Here is a 27,136-nt window from a genome sequence, read left to right as displayed (position 1 = left end):
TTTGGGGAGTGAACCAGCAAATGGGAGCTTGCTCCCTATCTCTCTCTCTGTGTCTTAAATAAGTTAACTGAAAATTTTTAATGAAACTTTTAGAATATATATATATCATACATAAATGGAATCAATTTTTTTTGTCTGGCTATTTTCATTCAAACATTGGTTTTTATTTTATTTTATTTTATTTTATTTTATTTTATTTTGACAGGCAGAGTGGACAGTGAGAGAGAGAGACAGAGAGAGAGAGAGAGGTCTTCCTTTTGCCGTTGGTTCACCCTCCAATGGCTGCCGCAGCTGGCTCATCGTGCTGATCCGAAGCCAGGAGCCAGGTGCTTCTCCTGGTCTCCCATGCAGGTGCAGGGCCCAAGCACTTGGGCCATCTTCCACTGCACTCCCAGGCCATAGCAGAGAGCTGGCCTGGAAGAGGGGCAACCGGGACAGAATCCAGCACCCCGACCGGGACTAGAACCCGGTGTGCCGGCGCCACAAGGTGGAGGATTAGCCTATTGAGCCATGGCGCCAGCCCCAAACATTGGTTTTAGAAAATTTATCTACATTTCTGCATAAAGTTAATTTTCATTGCTGGAGAGAATTCCACTGTGTGAATACACCATGGCTTATGCATTCCACTGTGCATAGACTTTTGATCTGTTTACATTTGGGGCTGTCACACACAGTGGACATGAATGGGGTTAAGTTACGTATGCCTTCCTATGGACTTCCTGGGGTCCAGGTGTGCAGGTGGTCAGACTCATGTAGATGCTGCTAAAAGGCTTTCGGGCACAGCTGTCCTGATTTATGCACGTGAGAGCTGCAGCTGTTTTGCATGTGCACTAATGCTGGTGCTGTCATATATTTTAATGTTCCCCATTCTTGCGTTAATGTGGTACACCTAATTGTGGGCTGGATTTGCATTTACTGATGATTAACGAGATGGAGCCATTTACACGCGATTGCTGGATCTCACTTTGGTAAGATGTCTCTTGTCCTCCACACCATAGCTTGCCTATGCACTGGGTCTCAGGTGTCTGATGAGCAGAGTTTGTGAATTTAACTCTCAGTCCCAGAGTTTCTGTTATCTTCAATGCTGGGTGTGTCCTGTTGCTTAAAGCTTGGCCTCACCTAGGCCGGACAGAAACTCCCCCAGGGGATTTTCCCCGGGATGCTTTATTGCTATTGATCTTTTTCCTTTAGGATGACATCTGCAGGCTTCCTAGAATGGACTTTTGAACATGAGGTGAGCTACAGGTTACAATACTCTTAAAATTGATATTTGATTTTTTTCAGGACAATTCACAGAAAAAAAAGTTTCTCATTATGTTTCAGTGTCAGATTTACCATAAATCAAGAGATCTCAGTGCTAACCTGTTTTTGTGTCATGCTCTGCTGACCTGTTTGTCTATTTTTATGCTAATATTGCATTGCCTTAGGTACTGTAGTTTCATAATCAGCCTGACATCTGGTGGTCTCAGTTGATTCTTTGCATTTACACACAAATTTGATCACCATCTTATTTGCCATAAAAGTCCCTTTGAGATTTTGATTGAAATCTGCATTGAATTTTTAAAATGTTATTTATTTATTGAGAAGCAGAGAGAGGGAGAAAAGGAGAATAAATAGAGAGACAGAGCTGTCATCCACTGGTTCACTCTCCAAATTGTCCACAAGACTGGGGCCAAAGACAGGAAGCAGGAAGTTAATCCAGGTCTCCTTGTGGATGGCCGGAACACAATCACCCAAGCATCAGCACACAGCTGTTTCTGGAGCCAGGTATTTTGAGCCTGTGAGAGGCCAGAGGCAGGCCATGACAGGCTTCTCTCAAGACAAAGGAACTGGCTAGGCCCAGGATGCTTCCTTGAAGATGAAACCTGACACTGGGCAGTCCTTGGTCTGGTAGGGCCAGGTGGGAGCAGCCAATGAGGTGGGCTGTCCTTGGTCCAGCAGGACCAGGGGAAAGAAGGAATGTGGACATAATACTTGTTTGCCCATGGACTATAAAAACCCTGGGGAACAAAGAGAAGGGGGTCTTGGTGTCCCAGCACTGCATTGCATAGAAGGCCAGGCCCCAGCATGCTGGACCTATAGACAAAGTCCCTTTGTTCTTTGCATTTTGGTGAGTCTCTGGTGCTTTCCATCTGGGTGATCTGAACACAAGCCTAGGTACTGTCACATAAAACCTGGACATTTAACCTGCTATGCTAAGAGCCCACTCCTATTATTCTAATTCTACATACCTTGTCAACAAAACAAGGAGTTATCACCGGAGAAAAAGCCATGGTCCTTGTCTTCATGCAAGAAAGAATTCAGGTGTGAGACAGCAGTGAAAAGCAAAGTGGCAAGGTTTATTAGGGTAGGACAACCACAAGAATGGACAGGCGACTCTGCAGACAGAACCTGAGAGAGTGCCCAGCTTACATTTCCTGGGATCTTTAAGGGGATAGGTCTTGCCTTCCTGCCTTTTCTCCCCAGCCCCCTTCTTCTCCTCCAGAACAAAGGGTGAAAATAAGATAAATTCCTTTCCAAGTTTTCTGCTGAGGTTGTCAGACAGAGGAAGCCTGGCTGGCATGGGTCAAGGGGCTTCTCTCTAGGGTGCCCACCTTAGAGGAAAGATATTTATTAGGCCAGGTGGAAGGGGCTGGACCCCCTGGATGGTCATCAGGATCTGGGCAGGACTTTGAAGTGCTAAGTGCTGGCCTGCACCTGGAAGGTTCCCAGGGTGACTTCGAAATGCAGATGCAGGTGCAGATGCTGGGCTGCTGTAGATGTCAGTTTCCTTAGGCCCTTCTCAAACACACAGCTAATTTCCAACTTCCTGCCTAACCATTGCTGTGGTTATCTGCAGTCAGTAATCATTTGTGCTTATCCTTATATTTATTTTTTCTGTGTCTCTATTTTTTCCTCTCTCTTTCTTTCTGGGAATTCTTTTTCCTACCAGAAGAATCCTGTTAGGACTTCCTTTCACATTTGTTCTCCCAGTGATAAACATCACCCTGACTTTTTGGAGGAAGACCAAACACATATGAGGGTCTTCAAAACCGTCATGGAAAACCGTACCATGAAGAAACATGGATTGCAAAGAAGCCATACATAAAAAACTTTTGCATCCAAATAACTTATCTCTCTTTTCTTTAAAGATTTATTTATTTGAGAGGTAGAGTCACAGACAGAGAGAAGGAGAGACAGAGACAAAGGTCTTCCATCTGCCAGGTCACTCCCCAAATGGCTGCAATGGCCAGAGCTGGGCTGATCCAAAACCAGGAGCCAGGAGCTTCTTCTGGGTCTCCCACATGGGTGCAAGGACCCAAACACTTCCACTGCTTTTCCAGGCCAACAGCAGGGAGCTGGATCCAGCTGAAACACAAACAACATTCTATATGGGATGCCAGCACCACAGGCAGAAGATTAACCTACTGTGCCAGCCCCTATAAACTTCTGACTTCTTTTTTTTTTCTTTTTTTTACTTGACAAGCAGAGTTAGTGAGAGGGAGAGAGACAGAGAGAAAAGTCTTCCTTCCATTGGTTCACCCCCAAATGGCCGCTATGGCCGGCACGCTGCACCCATCTGAAGCCAGGAGCCAGGTGCTTCCTCCTGGTCTCCCATGCAGATACAGGGCCCAAGCACTTGGGCCATCCTTTACTGCCATCCCGGGCCACAGCAGAGAGCTAGACTGGAAGAGGAGCAACCGGGACTAGAACCCGGTGCCCAAATGGGATGCTGGCGCCACAGGCCGAGGATTAACCAAGTGAGCCAAGGTGCAGGCCCCTAAACTTCTGTTTTAATTCAATTTCCTCAGAAGCTTTTTCAAGTCCCTCCTGTCTGCACACTGTTTTTCCCTCTCTAAGGGACAAAGCATTCTAGGCCAGCACTTTCTCCTTTTTTTCTGGCCTCCAGCTCTCCTGCTGAAGTTACTTCTTAACTCTAGTGTTTTGCCTTTGAATGATACATGCTTTCCTGCCCTCTGGCTGATTTTTGGTTTCCTTTGGTCTTTGGTTTTCAGAAGTTCTACTACAGCACCTTTAGTTGTAGGCTTGTTTGAATTTCTCATGCTTGGGTTTTTAGAATTGCTGAATCCATGAGTTGTTGTCCTTTGTCAGATTTGGTAAAATTTTAGCCACTCTCCCTTTCATTCCCTTTTATGTATCTATGTGTATTTAGAATTTTTTTAAAAAACTGTGGTCTTGGGGCTGGCGCTGTGGCACAGCATGTTAACATCCTGGCCTGAAGTGCTGGCATCCAATATGGGCGCAGGTTGGAGACCCTGCAGTTCCACTTCCAATCCAGCTGTCTGCTATGGCCTGGGACAGCAGACCCATATCCTTGGGCCCCTACACCCTCCTGGGAGACCTGGAAGAAGCTCCTGGCTCCTGGCTTTGGATTGGCACAGCACTGGCTGTTACGCCCAATTGGGGAGTGAACCAGCAGATGGAAGACCTCTCTATCTCTCTCTCTCTGCCTCTCTCTGTAACTCTTTCAAATAAATAAATAAATCTTTAAAAAAAAAAAAAACTGTGGGTCTTTAGATCCCTTAGGATCTCCATCATATTTTTCATTTTTAAAAAATCTACTTGATTCAATGTATTTTCCTTTTACACACTGATCATATCTTTGTTTTTTTCTTTGTCCAATGCTCAAATCACCCACAGGACCATTTTCATATCGGTTATGTTTCTATTTTGTTTTATATTATTTTAATGTCCACATTTCATAATATTCATCCTTGCCAAACTATGAACAACATTTGAGAGCACTTTGAGATTCACAACAAAATGACAGAGAATGTCCATCTGTCCACTGTCCCATGTATGCGTAGCCTCTGCAGGTGTCAGCATTCAGCATGGGGTAGTACATGGTGAGAGTTGACGAGCACACAGTGATGCCTCCTCACATAAGGTTTCACTCTTGTGGGGCTGGCGCTGGGGCGTATTGGTAAAGCCGCCACCGCTTGCAGTGCTGGCATCCCATATGGGCGCTAGTTAGAGTCCCAGCTGCTCCACTTCTGATCCAGCTCTCTGCTATGGCCTGGGAAAACAGCAGAAGATGGCCCATGTCCTTGGGCCCCTGCACCTGTGTGGGAGACCCAGAAGAAACTCTTGGCACCTGGCTTTGGATTAGCACAGCTCGGGCCATTGCAGCCAATTGGGAAGTAAACCAGCAGATGGAAGACATACCTCTCCTCTCTCTCTCTCTGCCTCTCTTTTTCTGTGTAACTCTGACTTTCAAATAAATAAATAAATCTAAAAAAAAAAAAAAGAAAGCTTTCACTCTTGGTGTTGGACCTGCTGTGATTTCACAAATGTATAATGTGTATAATGACATGTGCCTTAGTTTGTACTGCTATTCAAAAATAACTGAACAGAAATTTATTGCATTAGAATGCTCTGTTGTCTGCTGAGAGCCATACTCTTTCCTTTTTTTTAATGATTTTTTTTTAATTTGCAAATCAGAGAGATAGAAAGGAGAGAGAGAGAGAGAGAGAGAGAGAGAGAGATCTTCCATCTGCTGGTTCACTCCCCAGACGGCTGCAACAGCCAGGACTGAGCCAGACCAAAGCCAGGAGCCAGGAGCTTCATCTGGGTCTCCCACATGGGAGCAGCAGGGACATGAACCAGCACCTATCAGGGATGCTGCCATTGCAGGTGGTGGGTTTACCTGCTATTCCATAGTGCTGGCCCTGCCATGCTGTCTTTCCAAGATGCCATCTTGCTGACGCATCCTCCAGAGGAGAGTGACCATATATCTTCACACGGCAGAGGACAGACTGGCAAGAGAGCGAAACGCTGCATAAACCCTCTTTGAAATGGGCTTAAATCCACTCCTAGCTGTAGGGAGTTTCATGATCTGGTCACCTCTTAAAGGCTGTCTTAGTTACATCACGTTGGCCATTGAATCTCAACATCTGAAATGCTGGAGGGGACACATTCAAAGCACAGCAAGGTCTATGTCCCTTCCCCCCCCATTAGGGAATCATAAGGAGTTGCTGCGTAGCCTCATATCCTCCTGGTACTCCCAACCCATGGAAACCACTTCTCTTTTTGGTCTCCATAGTTCTGCCTTTTTCAGAATGCCATAAAGGTCACAACACTTTAGGACTAGCCTCCTCCACTTAGCGATATGCGTGTAAGATTCTCCCTTATCTGCCTGTGGCTTGATAGCTCATTTCTTTGTAGCACTGAATAATGTCTCATTGTCTGGAGGTGCTACAGCTCATTAATCCTTTCACCCACTGAAGAACATCTTGATGCTTGCAAGTTCCAGAAATTATGAATAAAGCTGCTTGGAACATCCATGTGCAGACTTATTTGTGTGAATTTCTCCCTCATTTGGGTAAATACCAAGGAGCACAATTACTGGATTGTATGGCTGTGTTTGTTTTGTCAGAAATGGTCAGAGTGTCAGATTGTCTTCCAAAGTGGCTGTGGCTGTGGTCAACAGATCCAAGTTCCTATTTCTCCATATTTGGTGCTGTTGCTGCCTTTGTATTTTGGTCATTCTAAGAGGTATGCAATACTGCTATTGTTATTTTTCAAAGATTTCTTTCTTTGGAAGGCAGAGTGATGGGGTGGGGGAGTGGGGAGGTATCTTCCATCTGCTGGTTCACCCTCCAAATGTCTGTAACAGCCAGGGCCAGGTCAGGCTGTAGCCAGGAGCCAGGAACTCCATCCTGATGGCCCACATAGATGGCAGCGCCCAAGCCCTTGGACCATTTTTTTTTTTTTTTTTTTTTTTTGCTGTTTTCCAGGCACTTTATCGGGAAGTTTGATCAGAAGTGGAGCAACCTGGACTGGAGCTGATTCTCTGATGTGGGATGCAGCATCATGAGCTGTGGCTTGATCTCTTGCCCCTCAACATCAGTTCCATCATGCTTTTTTAGTTTGTAATTCTTTAATGAGGTATGATGAAGAAAATGACATTTCATATGCTTATTTGCCTGCCACTCCTATATCTTCTTTGGTGAGGTGTCTTCAGGTATTCTGCCCCATATTAATTGGGTTGTTCATTTCTTATTGTTGAATTTTTATTTTATAAATTTTGTAAAGACATATTTTATTTATTTGAAAGGTAGAGAGAGAGAGAGAGAGAGAAGAGAAGAGAAGAGAAGAGAAGAGAAGAGAAGAGAAGGATCATCCATTTGTTGGTTCAATCCCAAAATATCTGCAACAGTCAGGGCTGGGCCAGAAGAAAGCCAAGGGCATGGAACTTCATCTGGGTTGCCCACATGGTGGCAGGGGCCCAAGAACTTGGACCACCTTCAGCTGGCTTCTCAGGTGCATGAGCAGGGAGCCAGATTAGAAGCAGAGCAATCATGACTCAAACTGTTCCTCATATGGGATGCTGGCATTACTGGAAGTACCCCAACCCTTATTGTTAAATTTTTAAAATTTTATTTATTTTTGCTTATCTAAAAGGCAAAGTGACAGAATGAGACAGAGACAGAGAGAGAGAGAGAGAGAGGGAGCCCATCTTCTTGTTCACACTCCCAAATGCCCGCAATAGCCTGGCTGAGCTCTAGCCATTGCAGTCATTTGGAGAGTGAACTGATGGACATAGGTAGATCTTCTCCCCTCCCCTCCTCTCCTCTCCTCCTCTGCCCTCCTCATCTCTCCCTTCTTCTCCTCTCCTCTTTCTTTTCTGTTCTCTTTCCCTCCCTCCCTCTCCTCTCTCTGTAACTCTTTCAAATAAATCAATCTCTTTTTTAAAATTCTTAATATTTTGTTGAAGATTTTTGGATCTATGTTCATGAGAAATACTGGTCTGCAGTTTTATTTTCTTATAATGACTTTGGTTTTTGGTATCAGAATAATGCTGGCATACTAGAATAAATAAGGGAGCATTTTCTTTGCTTCTGTTTTCTGGAAGATCTTGTAGGTATTGGGGTAATTTTCCTATACATATTTGGGAGGGATACATCTGTTTCTATTGACTGCTTATTGATTATTGACTCAAATTCCATTTTCAAAAGATTTACTTATATTTTTGAAAGGCAGAGCTTACAAAGAGTGGGAGAGACAGAGAGAGAGAGAGATCTTCCATCAGCTTGTTCACTCCCCAAATGTCTGCAATAGCTATAGCTGGGCCAATCCAAAGCCAGGAGCCTGGAGCTTCTTCTGGGGGTCCCAAGTGGGTACAGAGGCCCAATCACTTGGGGCCATTTTACATTGCTTTTCCAGGCATATTAGCAGGGAGCTGGGCTGGAAATGGAGCTGCTGGGAGTCAAACTGGTGACCACATGGGATGCTGGCATCACAGGTGGTGGCTTTACCCACTGTGCCAAAATGCCAGCCTCAATTTAAATTCTTTAGTAGATGTAGGTCTACTTTTTCTTGTGTGAGTCTTGAAATTTGTGTCTTCCAAGAATCTGATCTATTTCATCTAGGGTTATCAAATTTGTTTACATAAAGTTGTTCATAGTATCTTTTGATTTTGTTTTCCATGTCTATAAAATCTTTAGTTGTATACCTTCTTTCATTTCTGATATTAGTCATTTCTACCTTCTTCCTTTTTTTCTTAGTTAGCTTAATAGAGGCTTATTGATTTTATTCATCTTTCAAAGAACAAATTTGTTGTTTCACCGATATTCTTTACGAATTCCTGGCTATTTAAAAAAATTATTTATTTGAAAGGTAGAGTTACAGAAAGAGGAAAAAGAGAGAGAGATATCTTATATCAGTTGGTTCACTTCCCAAATGGGCACAACGGCCAGGGCTGGGTCAGGCCAAAATAGAGCCTGGAACTTCATCCAGGTCTCCCACATGGGTGCAGAGGCCAGAGATCTTGGGCTTTTCCCAGGTGTGTCAGCAGAGAGTTGGATTGGAAGTGGAGCATCCAGGACTTGAACTGGTGCCCATAGGGATGCCAATGTCACAGGTGGTGGCTAAAGCTGCTTCACTACAATACCAGCCCTGACCTTCTGTTTTTGAATGCATTGATTACTGCTTTAATTTTTGTTATTTCTTTCCCTCTGTTTGCTTTGGATTTAATTTGTTGTTCTTTTTCCTGTTTCCTTATGTGGAAGCACTGATGACTCACTTATGAACATTTTTTCTAAAGTAGTCATTCAATGCTAACAATTTCTCTCAGAGCAGTGCTTTTGATTCATGTTGCAAATTCTGAAAAGTTGCATTTTCAGTCCATTTAGTTAAACATATTTTTTTTTTTGACAGGCAGAGTGGACAGTGAGAGAGAGAGACAGGTCTTCCTTTTGCCATTGGTTCACCCTCCAATGGCCTCCACGGCCAGCGCGCTGCTGCCAGCGCACCGTGCTGATCCGATGGCAGGAGCCAGGTACTTCTCCTGGTCTCCCATGGGGTGCAGGACCCAAGCACTTGGGCCATCCTCCACTGCACTCCCTGGCCACAGCAGAGAGCTGACCTGGAAGAGGGGCAACCGGGACAGAATCTGGTGCCCCAACCGGGACTAGAACCTGGTGTGCTGGTGCCACAAGGCGGAGGATTAGCCTAGTGAGCCACAGCGCCAGCCCAGTTAAACATATTTCTAAATATTTCTTTTGATCTCTTCATTGATCTATATGTTATTTAGAAATGAGTTGTTTAATCTCCAAGTAAGTTTGATATATAGATGTGAATAATTTATTCAGGAGGAAAACATACTAACTTATAGAATTTTACCCTTGGTTATCAGAAAATATATATACTTTTCAAGTACAAATGTTAACATTCCCAAAATTGATCATGCACTAGGATACAAAGGAAGCAACAGTACATTCTAAAAAAGTTATCATCATGAAAATTATGTTCTATGACCATAATGCAATACAGGAAGAAATTCAAGTATTGGGGGATGTACCAGATATCTTTTGGTCACCAACTAACACTTCAGTTCCATTTTGGTCTGCAATCAAATATTGTATGATTTCCACTTTTTTAAAAGTCTTCCCAAGCGGGCTATGTTGGTGAATGGTCCCCCCAGACTTGAGAAGAGTGTGTGTTCTGATTTGGTTGGATGCAATAATCTATACATGTGAACTACATCCAGTTGATTAATGGGGGTGTTGAGTTCAGCTGATTTTCCTGATTTTCTACCTGCAGGACCTGGCCCTTATAGATAATGGGATTTTGAAGTTCCAAATGTAACAGCGGACTCATGCCTTGGAGTTCTATCAGTTTTCATTTCACGTATTTTGATGTTTTGTTTTTAGGTGCACACACAGTAAGGAGCGCTATTTCTTAATTCAAGTCTACCTGCTTTCCAGTGCCCCTCTTGATCCCTGATAATTTTCCTTGCTCTGAAATCTATACAACCTGAGATTAATGTAGTTTCTCCCTTTTTCTTTTATTAATATAAAGCTTCTCTATCTTTCTCCATTTCATCATCATTGATCTATATCTGTCATATACATTTTTAATCTATAATTGTTTTAAACATTTACAACTAATTCAGTCCATTTCCAAATAAAAGACTTCATAAATAGAGCAAATACCTTATAATAACAAAGTAGTCCTATTTCTTCCTTCCCATTCTTTGTATCACTGTTGTCATTCCTTCCATTTATAAAAGCTATAATCATTGAAAATATTGTAGCTCTTATTATTTTGAATCAATTGTTACTCATTAGATCAGTTACAAGTAAGAAAAATGAAAAGTGTTTATTTTACCTCTGCCTGTTCCTTCTCCCAGGATCCTTCTTTGTTTGTGTAGTCTGAGGTCTGACAACATCTTCCCTTTCTCTGAAAACTTATTTTAACATTTCATGCAAGGCAGGTTTACTGGCAACAAATTTCCCAATTGTTTTTTGTCTGAGAAAGTTTTATTTCTCCTTCACTGTTGAAGGGTAATTCTGTAGCGCACGGTATTTGAGTTGGGTGTTTGTTTTCTCTCAACACTTTAAATAATTCACCCTTTGGCTGGATGGCTTGGCTTCCGAGGCATCGCAGTCAGATGCGATGTTTATCTCTGCTCCTCTGCATTCTCCTCTCTGGCTTCCTTCAGGATTTGTTCTTTATCTTTGATTTTCTGCATTGGAATATGATGCTTCTAGTTGCCCGCCTTTTGGATTGGGGGGGCGGAATGTTGTCCTTTTCTTTATTCTTTGAACTTCCTGGCTGTGTGGCTTGGTGTCTGACATTAATTCGGGGAGGTTCTTCTTCATGACAGCTCTAAACACTAAACAGCTCTTTTGTTTTGTGTATATTTCCCCCCCATTACCTATCTGTTACACCTTTTGTGGTTGTCTGACAGTTCCTGGATATTATGCTCCATTGTTTCAGTCTTTTTTTTTTTTTTCCACTTTTGGAAGTTCCTGTTGCCACAGCCTCTTTTTCTCAGCTACATCCAGGTTACCCATGATCTCATCAAAAGCAGTCTTCATTTCTGCTACCCTATGTCTTGTCCCCATCAGTTTCTGTCAAGACTGTCAACATTGTCATCTCTCTGCTTACTTTCTCCTATTTATACATGTTATCAACTTTTAAAAATATGCATTTATTTATGTATTTGAAAGGTAGAATGACAAAGCAAGATGGAGAGAGAGAGAGAGAGAGAGAGAGAGAGAGAGAGTCTTCATCCACTGGGTCACTCTCCAAATGGCTGTAATACCCAGGGGTGGAATAGGCTAAGGCCAGGAGCCAGGGACTCCATCTGGTTTCCCATGTGGGTGGCAGGAAGTTAGATCAAAAGTGGAGCAGCAGGGATTCACATTGTGACACGGCGGGTTAAGCTGCCACTTGAGACTCTGACATCCCATATGAGCACAAGTTTGAGTACTGGCTGCTTTGTGTCCAATCCAGCTCCCTGCTAATGCATCTAGGAAAGCAGTAGATGGTGGCCCAAGTGCTTGGGTCCCTGTTACCTATGTGGGAGGCATGCATGGAGTTTCTGGCTGCTGGTTTTGGTTGGGATCACCCCAGCCTTTGTGGCCGTTTGGGGAAGTGAATGAGCAGATGGAAGATTCACTCTCTTTCTCTGTCTCCCTATCTCTCTGTGTAATTCTGCTTTTCAAATATATAATTTTTAAAACAACCACGACCACAACCAAAAAAAAAAGGAAGCAGAGCAGCCAGAGCTCAAACCAGTGCTCTAGTATGGAACACCAGCGTTGCAGGTGGTGGCTTTACTCAATGTGCCACAATGCCAGCCCCTACAATGTCTACTTTTGTGTATTTATCTTGGTTGTTTCAAGTCCCTGGGCTGGTAATTCCAAGATCCCTGACATCCATCAATCTTACTCCAGAGCTTGCCCTGTCTCTTCAAACTGTGTTTTCAGCGGGTAGTATGTCCTGTGATTTTTCTGTTGCAAACCTGACCAAATGTACTCAGTAAGGGAATGAGATGAGCATGCATTTAACAGTGTGGCTGTAGGTGTGGGGACAGGGAGACCCTCTGCAGTCCTATGGTCAGGTTCCATCTCCTCCTGAGCCTATGCTCCTGGACTTTGGACTTCACAGATGCTTCTCAGTTCCCATGCTGCCATCCCAGTTGGAAAAATATGGGGAGTGGGGGTGGTACCATGGCGCAGTAGGTAGAGCCTCTGTCTGCATTGCCAGCATCCCATATGGGCAACGGTTCGAGTTCCATGTGCTCCACTTCCAATCCAGCTCCCTGCTGATGGCCTGGGAAAGCAGTGGAAGATGGCCCAAGTCCTTGGGCCCCTTCACCCACGTGGGAGACCCAGAAGAAGCTCCTGGCTCCTGGCTTCAGCCTGGCCCAGCTCTGGCCATTGCGGCCATGTGGGGAGTGAACCAGTGGATGGAAGACCTCTCTCTCTGTCTCTCTGTAACTCTGCCTCTTGAGTACATAATTAAAAAAAAATATGTATGGTGAGAGGGGAGCTAGAGCTGGATATTTCCTTTCCCCCAGGTTAGTTAGGCTCTGAGGGAAAAAACAAAAAACCCACAAAAGCTTAGGCTTTGTGAAGAACAAAATGCTATGTGGGGTTTTAAACGGTTGCTTTCCCCCTCCCAATGCCAGAACCCATTCGGGGAGTTTCCTCCAAGACTCACTTGAAGAACACGGCGGTTAGGGGCCTGGAACTCTTTCCTCTCCTGCAGTGGAAGGCTATGTCTTTAACTGTCAGTGTGATACACCCGCCTTCCCAGAATGCACCTGTCACATCCGGGTCCTGGATGCATGCTCACACCCCACAGGTTCCTGGAGCCAATCGGAGGGCGCACCAGCCGGAAGGAGCTGCACCTCCAGCGCAGATGAAAGCTGCTGTTTTCTCTTTTTCTCCGCGGAGCGCTCCACGCGCGGAGTGCTCCACGCGCAGAGCCAGGGACCGCTTGTGCGTGCTTTTCCCCGCGCAGAGCCGTCCACCTTGGTGCTTTCCTGCTCTCTATCTCCGACGCGTGCACGGACACCCCAACTGTAGGTACCATTTTCGTTTTTTTCTCTCTTGCCCACGGGCAGTTCTTTGGCCCGCTCATGTTGAGCATTTCTCTGTGAGGGGCGGCCCACACTCGGGCCTGAATGTGTGTTTGTTTCCCGAGTGCTACGTAACCTCCGTTCCTATTTGTGCGTGGGACCGGTCTGCGTTTTGTATTTCTGTCTCGGAAGTAGACAAGAGCCTGCATCAAAATTAATACATTTGGGGTTCTGGTTGGAGTCTCGGCTGCTCCACTTCCTGTCCAGCTCCCTGCTAGTGCCCCTGGGAAAGCAGCAGAGGATGGCCCCGGTACCTGGGCCGCTGCACCCATATGGGAGACCTGGATGGAGTTTGAGGCTCCTGGCTTCGCCCTTGCCCCTGGCCTGGACATTCTGGCCATCTGGGGAGTGAACCAGCAGGTGGAAGACCTTTCTCTCTGTCTCTCCCTCTCTAACCACGACTTTCAAATAAATAAATAAATATTTAAAATTATTAATATGTTCATGGCCCACATAGTAGAACTCTGGGAAGTAAGCTCGTGAAGAGTGAGGAGACTTTTCCTGTCCCGCTCCTCTCCAGAGCCCCTAATGGAGGTTGGGATTCTCTGCCCCTGCTGCTTTGTTTATAATTTTGGTCGGGGTGATTTACCCTGTGAGCTTCTTTCTTCGACCAGGTTAGGAAGAGTTTTTCTGTTTTTTGAGTTTGTCCAGTGTTTTTTACTTGTTATGCATATGAACTGATGATCTACAAGCTCCTTAGTGTGCTGGACTAGATGCCAGCGAGGTTATTTTATGTTCATGCCTGGTAACATCTTATTGAAAGTTGGACATTGTATTAAAAACTTATGAAGGCTCAGAATGATAATCTCATTGCCCAGAGATAATTCACTCTATCATAGACCAGGCAAATAGCATGAGGGCCATAACTCAATCTTTTGGGGTGGCCCTGGCTCGAGTCTGCATTTCCTTCCTTAGAAGAGTCTGGCTTCATCTCCACCCCTAGGCTGTGGACCTCCAGGGATCCCAAGTGAAAATCAGTGACGTTTACCAACGCCTCCTGATGGCTGATTCTCAGAACCCTAAGTCGGCCTCTTACTAAAATGACCAAACCCTGCACTCCTCTTTCCCATTCTTTCTTCCCCTCTACTTCTTAGTCTTTTTAACCTAATGTTGTAGTAGGAAAACTGGCATCTGGTCTGCTTGTGTTTTACTGTGACCTGCTGTTCTCCAGGATTTTGGTCCCTCAAGGTCTAGATGCTGGAAATTGGCAGTTCGCCTAGTGGCTCAGATGCCCACATCTCACGTCATGGTATCTAGTTTTGATTGCTGGCTCTGGCTCCTGGATTCAGCTTCCGTTCAAGGCAGACCCAGGGAGGCAGCAATCATGGCTCAAATAATTTGTTTTTCCATTCACAAGGGAGACTTGGATGGAGATACTGGTTCCCAGCTTCATCCTTGGCTGCTGTGGACATTTGGTGAATAAGCCAATGGATGGGAGTTCTCCCAGCTCCCTGAAATAAATAAACATACACCATTAAGAAGATCTGGATGTTTTCATTGGCCCAAACTCCACCTTTTGTTCCCCTGGTTCTGTGATATGTGGAAAGCTCTGCCTGGGTAATGATCTTCCCTTGGCTTCTGGTCCATTCTCTGGCTGGCTTCTCAGCTCCTTGCTGCAGACCAAAGTGGCTACTGCCAGTGGGAAGCACCTCACACCATTCTCCACAGGACTGTGGCCCTCAACTCCTGGATCTTTCAGTAGCTCCCAAATAACTTGCAACCAGATGCTTTTGTTTTATGCAGTTTTTCTGGTTGTTGTTCTTGGAAATGTTGGTCTTAGTAGAAACAGAAGACCCGGGGCAACTTACTTATGAGAAGTAAAGTTGCAGACAGGTGCTTCTAGCAACTGTGAGATAAACAGAAGTGGTATAAAGAGCCCAGAGGGCAGTGTTGGCCATCCAAGTAATGAGATGACCCCTGGCTATAATTGAGGTTGTGTTTCTCTGTCCATCAGAATTGTTGCATTCTCTTGTGTCTAGAGATGACACTACTGCCTCCTTTACCCAGAGTCATCCCTGGGAGAGAAAAGGGGGCAGCTTTCTAACAGATCATGTTCGGGTGGCCTCTTGGGCATGGGCTAGTAAGGAATTCTTAGGAAAGGGCCAAGGCAGGGCTTAACCTGTGGCCCAGGGTAGCTCTAGTGTCAGTGCTGGAACCTGCTCCTAACAACTCACAAGAGCCTATGGTGTGTTTATGTGTGGTCACTTTAGTACATTGTACAGGCCATACAAACCATGGAGATCCACAGGCACTATAAACCAGGGCTTTGTTTTACGCAGATGCTGGTTGTAAAACTTGAATCAGGGAACGGCCACCCAGGAGGGATGTGTGGCAGTGGGGCTGGGGCCAGATTCAAGCCCTTTGGGTCAATAGATACTGGGGGCTGACTCAATGATTGGCTCTGTGTTCATTTGTGTGTGAGTGTGTGTGTGTGTGTGTGTGTGTGCGTTTTATCATTTAGTTCTCACTACACCATGAAATCAGATGGTAGAGACTAGGAGATTCTCTTTTCCCTGCTTAAGTCCACATTGCAACCCGGGTCGCTGTGACCCCCTTCATCTTCATCCTTAACCACAGCACCTGTAGCAGTGCAGGGCGGGAGGACTGAGCCTAGGCTAGTTTCTGGTTGCTGAGGGCAGACAGTGCAGTGTGGTAGAGTCCAAGGACCCGTGTGGCCCTGAGCACACACTCAGCCCATATAAGAAATGCAAACAGGATTCTGAGCCCAAGCAGCATGGAGAGAACAGAGAGGGATTTGAGAAAAATTGTCCTTGGTTGCTTATTGTTCTTGCACCTTGTTGTCATGCCCCTGTCCTGGACAAACCCCACCACCTGTTTTCTCCATTTCTATACCAAGACAGTGCAGCACAGGTAATGAAAGCTCACACAACAGAGCAGATTGCCGCATTCTAAATTCCTGATCACCAATCTCCAAGACAGCAGGGGTCCTACCAGAACTTGTGGGCTGACTTTTCCTTTACTATCCCTAGAAAGTTTTCACACTTTTAATGTGCGGAAGCATGCCTCTTCTCCCTCACTCAGTAATTCTAAAGTCAAACTTTCCTGTTTATTTTGCAGTATCTATAAATTCATGTAATGGGGTGAGACACAGTACAGAGAGGGTCCCTGGACCCTGTATCCAGTCTCCTGCAGAACCAGCCTCTTGCAGAGTTACAGTACAGTTCCAAAGCCAGGAGACCACAATGGGCACAGCCAAGGGAGAGAATGTTTTGGACCTCACAAGACTTCATGTCACCCTCATAGAGCCACACCCATTCCCTCTGACAGGCTCCAGTCTGTCCCACGGCTCCATGACTGTCACATCCTGAATGTCATTTGTGTGCAGTCACACAGAGTAGGTGCCCCGGGGACTGGGTTTTATCAGTCAGCATGGTTCTCTGGAGATTCCTATAGGTCACTGTGCATACCCATAGTTCCTATAGGTCACCGTGCGTACCCATAGTTTCTGTAGGTCACTGTGTACCCATAGTTCCTATAGGTCAGTGTGCATATCCATAGCTCCTATAGTCACTGTGCATACTCATAGTTCCTATAGGTCACTGTGTGTACCCATAGTTCCTATAGGTCACTGTGCATACTCATAGTTCCTATAGGTCACCGTGTGTACCCATAGTTCCTATAGGTCACCATGCATACCTGTAGTTCCTATAGTTCACCATGCATACCCGTAGTTCCTATAGGTCACTGTGCGTTCCCATAGCTCTTATAGGTCACTCTGTGTACCCATAGCTCCTATAGGTCACTGTGCGTACCCATAGCTCCTATAGGTCACTGTGCGTACCCATAGCTCTTATAGGTCACTGTGCGTACCCATAGCTCCTATAGGTCACTGTGCGTACCCATAGTTCCTATAGGTCAGTGTGCATATCCATAGCTCCTATAGTCACTGTGCATACTCATAGTTCCTATAGGTCACTGTGTGTACCCATAGTTCCTATAGGTCACTGTGCATACTCACAGTTCCTATAGGTCACCGTGTGTACCCATAGTTCCTATAGGTCACCATGCATACCCGTAGTTCCTATAGTTCACCATGCATACCCATAGTTCCTATAGGTCACCATGCATACCCGTAGTTCCTATAGTTCACCATGCATACCCATAGTTCCTATAGTTCACCATGCTTACCCATAGTTCCTATAGGTCACCATGCATACCCATAGTTCCTATAGGTCACTGTGCGTTCCCATAGCTCTTATAGGTCACTGTGCGTACCCATAGCTCCTATAGGTCACTGTGCGTACCCATAGCTCCTATAGGTCACTGTGCGTACCCATAGTTCCATCCTTTGTATTAACATCCGTGGGATGGATGGTCTGGTATTGCTCACTAAGGTCCATCAGGGTTGATTCCAGTTCTTGCCTATTAAAAATTAAGCTGCTATAGATATGAAGTATTTTATATGAATGTAGGAATTAATTTTTGAGGGATAAAAACCTCTGGCACTTTCACATTTAATTTATTATTAATTTAGTGTTGAGAGACTACCAAGCTGGTTGCCCATGTAGCTGTACCATTTCATAGTCTCATTAGCAAGGTAGAGTTGATTCAGTTTCTCCACATCCTTGCTAACATTGCATATTTTAAGTGATTTTTATTTGAGCCAATTTGATAGGTCTATACTGATGTCCCAGGTGGTTTTTATTTGCATTTCCCTCATGGATAATGATATTATCATGGGCTTATTTCCCAACTGCATACTTCTTAGGTGGAATGCATGTTTTCTATCTGGATTCTTATTTTAGTGTTCAGTTGTGAGAGTTTTTTACATTTTCTACATAGTCCTTTGTCATCTGTGTTCTTTGTAAATACATGTCTTAAAGTGTTTACCTCATTCTTTTTTAAAATTTTTTTTAAATTTATTTGACAGGTAGAGTTATAGACAGTGAGAGAGAGAGACAGAGAGAAAGGTCTTCCTTCCACTGCTTGGTTCACCCCCCAAATGGCCGCTATGGCCGGCGCTGCACTGATCCGAAGCCAGGAGCCAGGTGCTTCCTCCTGGTCTCCCATGTGGGTGCAGGCACCCAAGCACTTGGGCCATCCTCCACTGCCCTCCCAGGCCACAGAAGAGAGCTGGACTGGAAGAGGAGCAACCGGGACTAGAACCCGGAGCCCATACAGGATGCCGGTGCTGCAGGCAGAGGATTAACCAAGTGAGACATGGCGCTGGCCCCTACCTTATTCTTTACTGCTTTATAGTTTTCTGGACATTTTGTCATTTTATATTTAAGTTTGTGATTCATTTTGAGCTCCATTTTAAACAAGCTGTGAGACTTAGGTTGAGTTTAATTGTTTTCCTCTGGGTAGCCTATTGCTCCAGGACTATTTGTTAAAAATCTTACCTTTATCACTTCTTGGCCTTTTTGCTGAGATCAAGTGTAAAAAGTCTACCTTTCTGCTGTCGACTTGCTCTTCACTATTGTCAAAAGAAGTTGAACATCTTTGCTTTGTTTTTTTAGTTCCCTATTCTCTTCTCATCGTCTATTTGTGTACCCATCTACAAATATCACACAGATCTCTTAAGCTATTTCTTCCTATTTATTTATTTATTTTTAAAGATTTATTTGAGAGGCAGAGTTACAGACAGAGAGGTCCTCCATCTGTTGGTTCACTCCGCAAATGATCGCCATGGGTGGAGCTGGGCTGATCAGAAGGCAGAAGCCAGGAGCTTCCTCTGGGTCTCCCATGTGGGTGTAGGGACCCAAGCACCTGGCCTGTCCTCTACTGTTTTCCTAGGTCATCAGCAGGGAGCTGGATCAGAAGTGGAGCAGCTGGGATTCGAACTGGTGCCCATATGGGATGCAGGCACTGCAGGGAGACTTAATGTACTATGCCACAGCACCTAAACTGACAGATTTATTTATTGCACTTTTTCTTCAAAGTTGTTTTAGTTATTCTAGTTATTTGCCTTTTCATATACATTATAGACTAATCTCACCCCTATCTCTAAGATTCTTATAAATTTAGTTGCAATTGCATTAAGCTTGTATCTCAATTTAGGGATAATTGACATAGTTACTATATCATGAACATAGGATATCTTTCTAATTAGATGTTATTTGATTTATTTTGTGAATATTTTGTGGATTTTTAGCATACTAAAGTTTATCATTTTTAAAATTAATGATACTTTATTTTAAATTATTGTATTCATGTGCTCACTGATAGTACATTCAGAATCAGTTGGTTTTTTGTGTATATTGACCTTGTATCCTGCAACCTTACTAAATTCAGGTAAAATGTATAAAAAGTATTTTTGGAGGCAAGGGGTAGATTTCCTGAGATTTTCTATGTAGAAAATTATGGCATCTGGACATAGGGACAGTTTTGTTTCTTCCTTTGCAACCTGTATGCTTTATTTTCTTGTCTTATGCTAGATTGAAATCCAAGACTGTATTGAATAGGATTGCTGAGAGTGGAGGTTTTTGCATTCCTGTTGCTTCTTTGGATTTATTTTGCTCTGCTCCCCTCAGGCTTTTGAGATGGGAGCCTATATTATTGTATTAATTATGTATAATTACTTTTCTTATATATATATGTGTATATTTAGTAATATACATTTTCTTCTTAGCACTGCTATAGCAGTGTACCACAAATTTTGATTTTGCAATTTGGAGATTTTTAAAAAATTTCCCTAGAAACTTTGTCTTTCATCTATGGATTATTTCCAACTGTGTTGCTTATTTTCCAAGTGTTTTGATGTTCTCCACATTTTATTCCTGTTACTGATGTCCAGTTTGATTCCATTGTGGCAGAAGAATATACTCTTCGTGACTTTAACTCTTTTAAATTGGTTGGGGATGATTTTAGAGCCTGGAATCTGATGTAACTTTGTGAATATTTTGTGAGCATTTGATAAAAAATGTAATCTGCAGTTGGATGAGGTGTTCTAGAAACATTGATTAGATGCTATTGACTGATAAAGTTGTTGATTCTTCTATCCTTGCTGATTTTTTTTGCTAGTTTTTCTGTTGTTTGTTGGGAGTGGGGTGTTGAAGTCACTAACTGTAATTATAGGTTTTTCCATTTTCCCTTTTACTTTATCATTTCTGCTTCACATATTTTGCAGTTCTGTTGTTTGGTATACACAAATACACATTCAGAAATGTTGCAACTTCTTGGTATATTGAACCTTTTGAAATATGTAACTCTAAGCCAGGTACTCTGGTATGGGGTGTGGGTGTTCCAAGTGGCATCCTAACCACTGTGCCAAACACCCAAACCGATGGTGTTTTTGGATAAATCTCTGTGCTTAGCTTGCTAGTGTTTCCTCCAGATACTACATTATACACACATAACTTCTCACTTTCTACAAGAGTTTTCCTCTTAACACTTACAGTGAAATATTGGGCTGCTTCCCTTTCTACACTTTTACCTTTCCTTTCTATAGTAAAATTACCTTAAGTGTTCTCTTTAAACATCTTTACAATCACATAAAAATGTGTTTAATTCTTCCTTCAACCATGAAGCATAATTTAGTAAAATCAGTGAGGAATGCTTATTTGTTTACTCATATTTTTTCTCCCTGTATACTTCCTTGCTTCCTGATCTTCCAAGATTCCTTCCTTGTTCTTTCTGTTTAGAGAATTTCCTTTATCCATCTTTTAGGATCAATCTGCTGGTGACAGATTCTCTGTTTTCATTTGTCCCAGACCATTTTCATGTCCCTTCTTTTGATGAAGTATATTTTCACTGAATAGAGAATTCTGGGATGGCATTTCTTTTAACACTTGAAAAATGTCATTATTTACCTTTTTATTTTTATTTTATTTTTGACAGGCAGAGTGGACAGTGAGAGAGAGAGACAGAGAGAAAGGTCTTCCTTTTGCCATTGGTTCACCCTCCAATGGCTGCCGCAGCCAGCGCGCTGTGGCCAGGGCACTGCGCTGATCCGATGGCAGGAGCCAGGTGCTTCTCCTGGTCTCCCATGGGGTGCAGGGCCCAAGCACTTGGGCCATCCTCCACTGCACTCCCTGGCCACAGCAGAGAGCTGGCCTGGAAGAGGGGCAACTGGGACAGAATCCGGTGCCCCAACCAGGAGTAGAACCCAGTGTGCCAGCACCGCAAGGCGGAGGATTAGCCTAGTGAGCTGCGGCGCTGGCCCATTATTTACTTTTCAAAGCATTTTAAAACTTTATTTTAAGATGTAACAATGTTTTGGCTGGCGCCGCAGCTCACTAGGCTAATCTTCCACTTGCAGCGCTGGCACACTGGGTTCTAGTCCCAGTTGGGGCGCCGGATTCTGTCCCGGTTGCCCCCCTTCCAGGCCAGTTCTCTACTGTGGCCCGGGAGTGCAGTGGAGGATGGCCCAGGTCCTTGGGCCCTGCACCCACATGGGAGACCAGGAATGGCACCTGGCTCCTGGCTTCAGATCAGCAGCATGGTGCGCTGGCCGCAGTGGCCATTGGGGGGTGAACCAATGGAAAAAGGAAGACTTTTCTCTCTGTCTCTCTCTCTCACTGTCCACTCTGCCTGTCAAAAAAAAAAAAAAAAAAAAAAAAAAAGAAGATGTAACAATGTTTTAAAGGTTTATTTATTTGAAAGGCAGAGTTACGGGGGGTGGGGGGAGGAAGAGATCTTCTATCCACTGGTTTACTCCCGAAATGGCTGCTGGGCCAGGCTAAATTAGGAGCCAGGAACTTCACCCAGGTCTCCCACTTGAGGAGCCAGTCTTCTGCTGCTTTCCTAAGTGTATTAGCAGGGAGCTGGACCTGAAGTGGAGTAGCTGGCACTAAAACTGGTGCCCATATGGGATGCGGGCATCAGAGACAGTGACTTAACCAATTATACCACAACAGCAACCCCAGATTTAGCAATTTTTAACATTTCTGCTGTTTTTGCTTCATATGTAGATATTCTATGCATACACATATATATTATTTTTCTTGAATACAGGGATATTAATATCACACAATATGGGATTCATGACAGTGGTTATAAAATGAAAAAGGAAGGGTATATTGTCATGTAGATGGCATAACTCAGAGGAGAAACACATAACTATATATACACTAAATAATATGACATCCATATCATTTTCATTTTTATACTCTTTCTATATAGTAGCTTCCACAGTAAGATAAAATGTGGTATTTGCCATTCTGTGTCTGGCTTATGTCACTTACCATAATGACCTCCAGCTTCACTGATTTTGTTGCAAATGTCAGGATTTCATTTTTTTTAATGGTTGAGTAATATTTTGTTGTGTATATATACCACATTTTCTTTATCCAGTCATCGGTTGATGGGCATCTAGGTTAATTCCATATTTTTGCTATGGTGAATTGGGCTGCTGTAAACTTGGGAGTGCAGTGTCAGCCTCCCCATTTTTTTTGAAGGAATTTGCTGTTATTGTAATTATTGTTCCTTTATGGTAAGATGCTTTGCTTTCAAGATATTTTCTGTGTATTTAGTTTCTGGATATGTGAATACAATGTGTCTTCCATGGCTTTCTTTAGGTTTATCCTGTTTTGGTTTCACTCAGCATCTTGCATCAGTTTTATGTCTTTCATGGAATTTTAAAAGCTTTAAACTATTACTTTATGAGTACTTATTTTTATTCCTGCCTTCTTTCTCTTCTTTCTGGGACTCTGATATCATGCATGTCAGATGTTTTTGTAATGTCCCACTGACACCTGAGGCTCTGTTTGTTTTTAAAATCCATTTTCTATTTTCATTTTTCAGATGATCTAATACTAATTGTTCTGTCTTTAAGTCCACTGATTCTTTCCTCTGTGTTCTTCAGTTTGCTTTTGAGCCCATTCTGTTTTTACTCTTTTTTCCTCACAGTTGTATTATTCACTTTCAAAATTTGTGTTTGATTATTATTTATGTTTTCTGTTTCCTTATTGAGACTTTCTATTTTGAGTTCCCCCCAGTCTTTTGTTTCAAGTATGTTCCTAATCATTTGTTGATTACTTTTATGATAGCTGCTTTAAAGACCTTGTCAGATTAATTCTGACATTGATGTCATCTCCATGTTGACATCTGTCGATCATCTTACTTTACACCTTTTTAAATCTTCCTAGTTCTTGTTATGATGAAGGATGTTAATTGAAATCCGAACATTTGGGGTATTATGCTAGGAGATGCTGGATTTTTTTTTTAATTTAACAGGTAGAGTTATAGACAGAGAGAGAGAGAGAGAGAGACAGGTCTTCCTTCCATTGGTTCGCTCCCCTAATGGCCGCTATGGCTGGTGTGCACCGATCCGGAGCCAGGAACTTGGGTACTTCCTCCTGGTCTCCCATGGGGGTGCAGGGACCCAAGCACTTGGGCCATTCTCTGCTGCCATCCTGTGCCACAGCAGAGAGCTGTACTGGAAGAGGAGCAACCAGACTAGTATTCAGAGCCCCAACTGGGACTAGAAACCGGGGTGCCGGCACCACAGGCAGAGGATTAGCCAAATGAGCCACAGCGCTGACCAATGCTGGATATTTTTAACATTTGTGCCTTTTTTTCCATTTATTAAGAGGCAGAGCAAGAGAAGGAGGGAAGAGAGGAGGGAGAGAAACAGATTGAAAGAGATCTTCTATCTGCTGGCTCACTCTCCAGATGGTGGCAATAATCAGGATTAGGCTGGGCCAGGTCATGGTCATGGAACTGGAACTCCACCCTGGTCTCTTTACAAGGGCCCAGGCACCTGAGCTGTGATCCTTGAGCCAGGCTGCATTGGGAAGCTGGACTGGAGGTGCAGGTGGCAGAACGCAAGCCTGCCCTCTTATATGGGGTGGCTGCGTCCCTGGCAGTGCCTTAACCCACTGTGTGACAAACGTGCCCTGGATTTTATGAAATCCTCTGTGTGGTTGACCTCTCTGCTCTGGTAGGAAAAGGTGTAGATGCTGCCTGGTTACTGCCACATAAGGAGTAGAGATCCACATTCCCCGCTTAGCCTCCATTGAGATCCAAAATTGAATTCTTTGTTACTTCTGCTTGGACATGGAAGTTCCAGCTCCTCACTGGGTCCTCACAGATACCACGATGGCGGGGGGTGGGGGGGTGGCTGCTCATTACCCCTGATGGGTAGTCATAAAAGTCTGGTTTCCCACCACGATGCCTCTGACGCTGCCCTGGCAGTTATGGATGGAGAGGGCTGATTTTCATCCTTCCCTTCTCTGTGAGCGCCCTAGTTGGAGACAAGCCTCACTTGAGTGCCACAAAGGTGGACGTCTAAGCTTGCCTCTTGGTTTCTGTTGGTGCAGGTGAGGGTGGGTCATGTCCTTTCTCTGTAATTTTTGCTGTAGTGAAACAGTTATTACCCAGTTTTCTGTCTTGCAAAACTGCATGTTTCCTAGTACTTTGGAGACAGAGAATAGTACTCTGCTGCTGGGGCTGCTTTGTGCCCCTTGGTGTTGCCCAGTTGTGTGCTTCTTCAGCTCCGAGTCCAGGATATAAAAGAGAAATAGGAAACCTGGGGGATTCATCCGACATATTGTTCCTCACAGCCCAAGGTCCAGCCAGTCTGCTGCCATCTCTCCACCTTCCAGAGTCTTCTTCTATTTTTCCTATGTGATATCCAGGGCTCCAAGTTGTCATTGGTGGGGGGGGTGGGGAAAGAAAGGCACATCTACTCCGCCATGTAGAAGCAAAAGTCCTGGCTCAAGTCATTTTATTCCAGATCCATTTCACAGGAAAAAACCATGTTGAAATAATAGCTTTCATGTAATAATTTGCTTGTCTTCCCAGATCTGCCAGTGACTTGCATCTGCATTCTCTCTCTCTCTCTCTCTCTCTCTCTCTCTCTCTCTCTCTCTCTCTCTTCCTTGTAATATAGGAGACCTCTCTCACAGGAGCTAAGGCCACAGCTCATATTGAATAATAGATTCTATTCAGTTCTGCTTCCTTGGGAGCATTGGAACACATTAATTATATGTACTCTCTCTTACTCATAGCTTCATCCTGTTAACTAGATTTTCCTATTGGCTTTTTAAATTGTGTTCAAGCTCTTCCATTAAGTACAAGTCAAATCCTAGCCACAAATTCCTTCTAGCTATTGCAGTGTCTCCCTGCTTCGTTCATTGAACTTCTTAAAATGTTTTCATTTATTTATCCACCATTCATCCCTCAACCACTCCAGTGTGGTTTTGGTTCCCATAATTTCACATCCAGTTAACTCTACTGAAGAGTGATATTTCTTAGTGCCCTCTTTATTCTATTAAATGTTAAAAAATGTAGATTTTCCATTTGCTGGTTCACTCCCCTAAATATCTACAACAGCCAGGGCTGGGGCTGGGTTAGGCCAAGTCCAGGATTCAGCTGGGTCTCCCTTGCGGGGGGTAGCAGGGGCTCAAGTACATGACCCATCATGTGCCACATCCCAGGGTGTGGGTGTGTGTTAGCAGGGAGCTGGGTGGGACGTGGAATCATCAGACTTGCACCAGGCACTCAGATACAGCACACAGGAGCCTGAAGAAGTGCCTTGACCAGCCCATCAAACGCCCACCCGCTCTGCTTCTCAAACTCTCAGCAACATCTTTGTTAACAATGATCACTCCTGGTTCTCAAAGCACTTTTACCTTGGCTTCCACACGACAGCATTTTCCTGGCATTTCCTCTACTTCTGTGGACACGTCTTCTCTGTTTATTCACTGAACTCCTTCTTTCTACGCAGCAAGCGGACATTGGCATTCTCAGAATTCAGTCACAGCTCTCATTTCTCAACTCACTCAGATTTTTCTTCCTGGACATTCTCTTACACACAATGACTTTTGGTTATCATCGATACACAGACAGCATACACATTTGTATGCAACCTCATCTCTCCTCTGAGTTTCAGACTTGCAATACATATCTCCTCTTAGAAGCCTGCAAGTCCCTGCAAACCAATCTGTCCATAACTAAGATCAAGATCTCCTGAGTAGACCTCCACCCTCCTCTCCATCACATACCCTTCCCCTGCTCTCTGAGTCAGTGAATGGCTGCATCACCCACTGAATTACAAGAGGAGGAATCTGTGTAGGGATCTGATTCAAAGTCCTCCTCTCTGTTGTCTCCCATGGTCAACACATCATTGCATACGGTTGATTTTTTCTAAATAACTTACCAGCCTGTTGCCTTGTCTCTCGTCCCAGCACACTGACTCAAGAGATCATCCCCCTCTCCTATCATGGACATTGGCATAGCTGCCTCAGCTTCCCCTGCACCTGCCCTTGCTCCTTGCCAAGCTGGCTGCCACTCTGCAGCCAAAATATTTTTTTTCAGAATTCAGATCTCTCTTTCTCTCTCTCCCCCTCTTTCTCTCTTTCTGTCTTACCAATATTCTTAGAACAGAGGCAGTTCCTTTCTGTGGGCTAGGCTCTGCATGAACTACTTGGCTCTAAATTCCCAGTCTCATTTTGTACAATTTCACTGCAATTTCTGCTCCAGCCACTCTGGCCTTTCCATGACCATGATGCCCTGTGATACTTCTGCTCCAGGGCAGGGTTCTCTGTGTGAGACCGTTATCTTCTTGTACTCAACTCTTCATCTTTTTCTCATCCTATAATTCTTGACTCAGTCATCTTTTTTCTGGATATCTTCTGGCAATTTTTCACTTATTTGATGGTTATCTTACCCAGGTCCATGCCCCTGTATTAAATTTTAAGAGCCATAAGGGCAGGCAAAGCCGTGCATTGCTTATTTGGATGTCTCCCATGTGTAACACTATGGCTCACGTAATGCATGGTGCCCCTGGAGCTGTGTATCACTGCAGCTGGGATTATTTACTTCACATGGAGGGAACTTTAAATCAGTATTCTAGAA

The 27,136-nt window shown here is 44.0% G+C and overlaps 2 long non-coding RNA genes across 3 annotated transcripts in view; one reads left to right on the top strand and one right to left on the bottom strand.

Moving 5' to 3' along the window:
- Window positions 1-3,119: 3,119 nt before the first annotated feature.
- LOC127488770 (uncharacterized) lies at window positions 3,120-26,506 on the bottom strand. 2 transcript variants are annotated; one of them, XR_007916616.2, is made up of 4 exons: window positions 26,439-26,506; window positions 12,955-14,826; window positions 5,648-5,756; window positions 3,120-3,348 (listed from the first exon to the last, which is right to left on the bottom strand). It is a non-coding gene; the product is annotated as an uncharacterized lncRNA (long non-coding RNA). The 2 variants fall into 2 exon arrangements; XR_011382503.1 differs by lacking the exons at window positions 12,955-14,826; window positions 26,439-26,506 and having other exon boundaries at window positions 5,648-12,943.
- LOC138845407 (uncharacterized) overlaps window positions 12,634-27,136 on the top strand; it is a 64,900-nt gene continuing 50,397 nt past the window's right edge. Inside the window, exon 1 of the long non-coding RNA XR_011382502.1 lies at window positions 12,634-13,318. This is a non-coding gene — a long non-coding RNA (uncharacterized lncRNA). The remainder of the gene's footprint in view (window positions 13,319-27,136) is intronic.

This window comes from Oryctolagus cuniculus, chromosome 15, assembly GCF_964237555.1.
Source record: "Oryctolagus cuniculus chromosome 15, mOryCun1.1, whole genome shotgun sequence".
In the NCBI taxonomy this organism is placed as follows: Eukaryota; Metazoa; Chordata; class Mammalia; order Lagomorpha; family Leporidae; genus Oryctolagus; species Oryctolagus cuniculus.
Note: the sequence above shows the minus strand (reverse complement) of the source record. Positions and strands in the feature narration are given on the sequence as shown.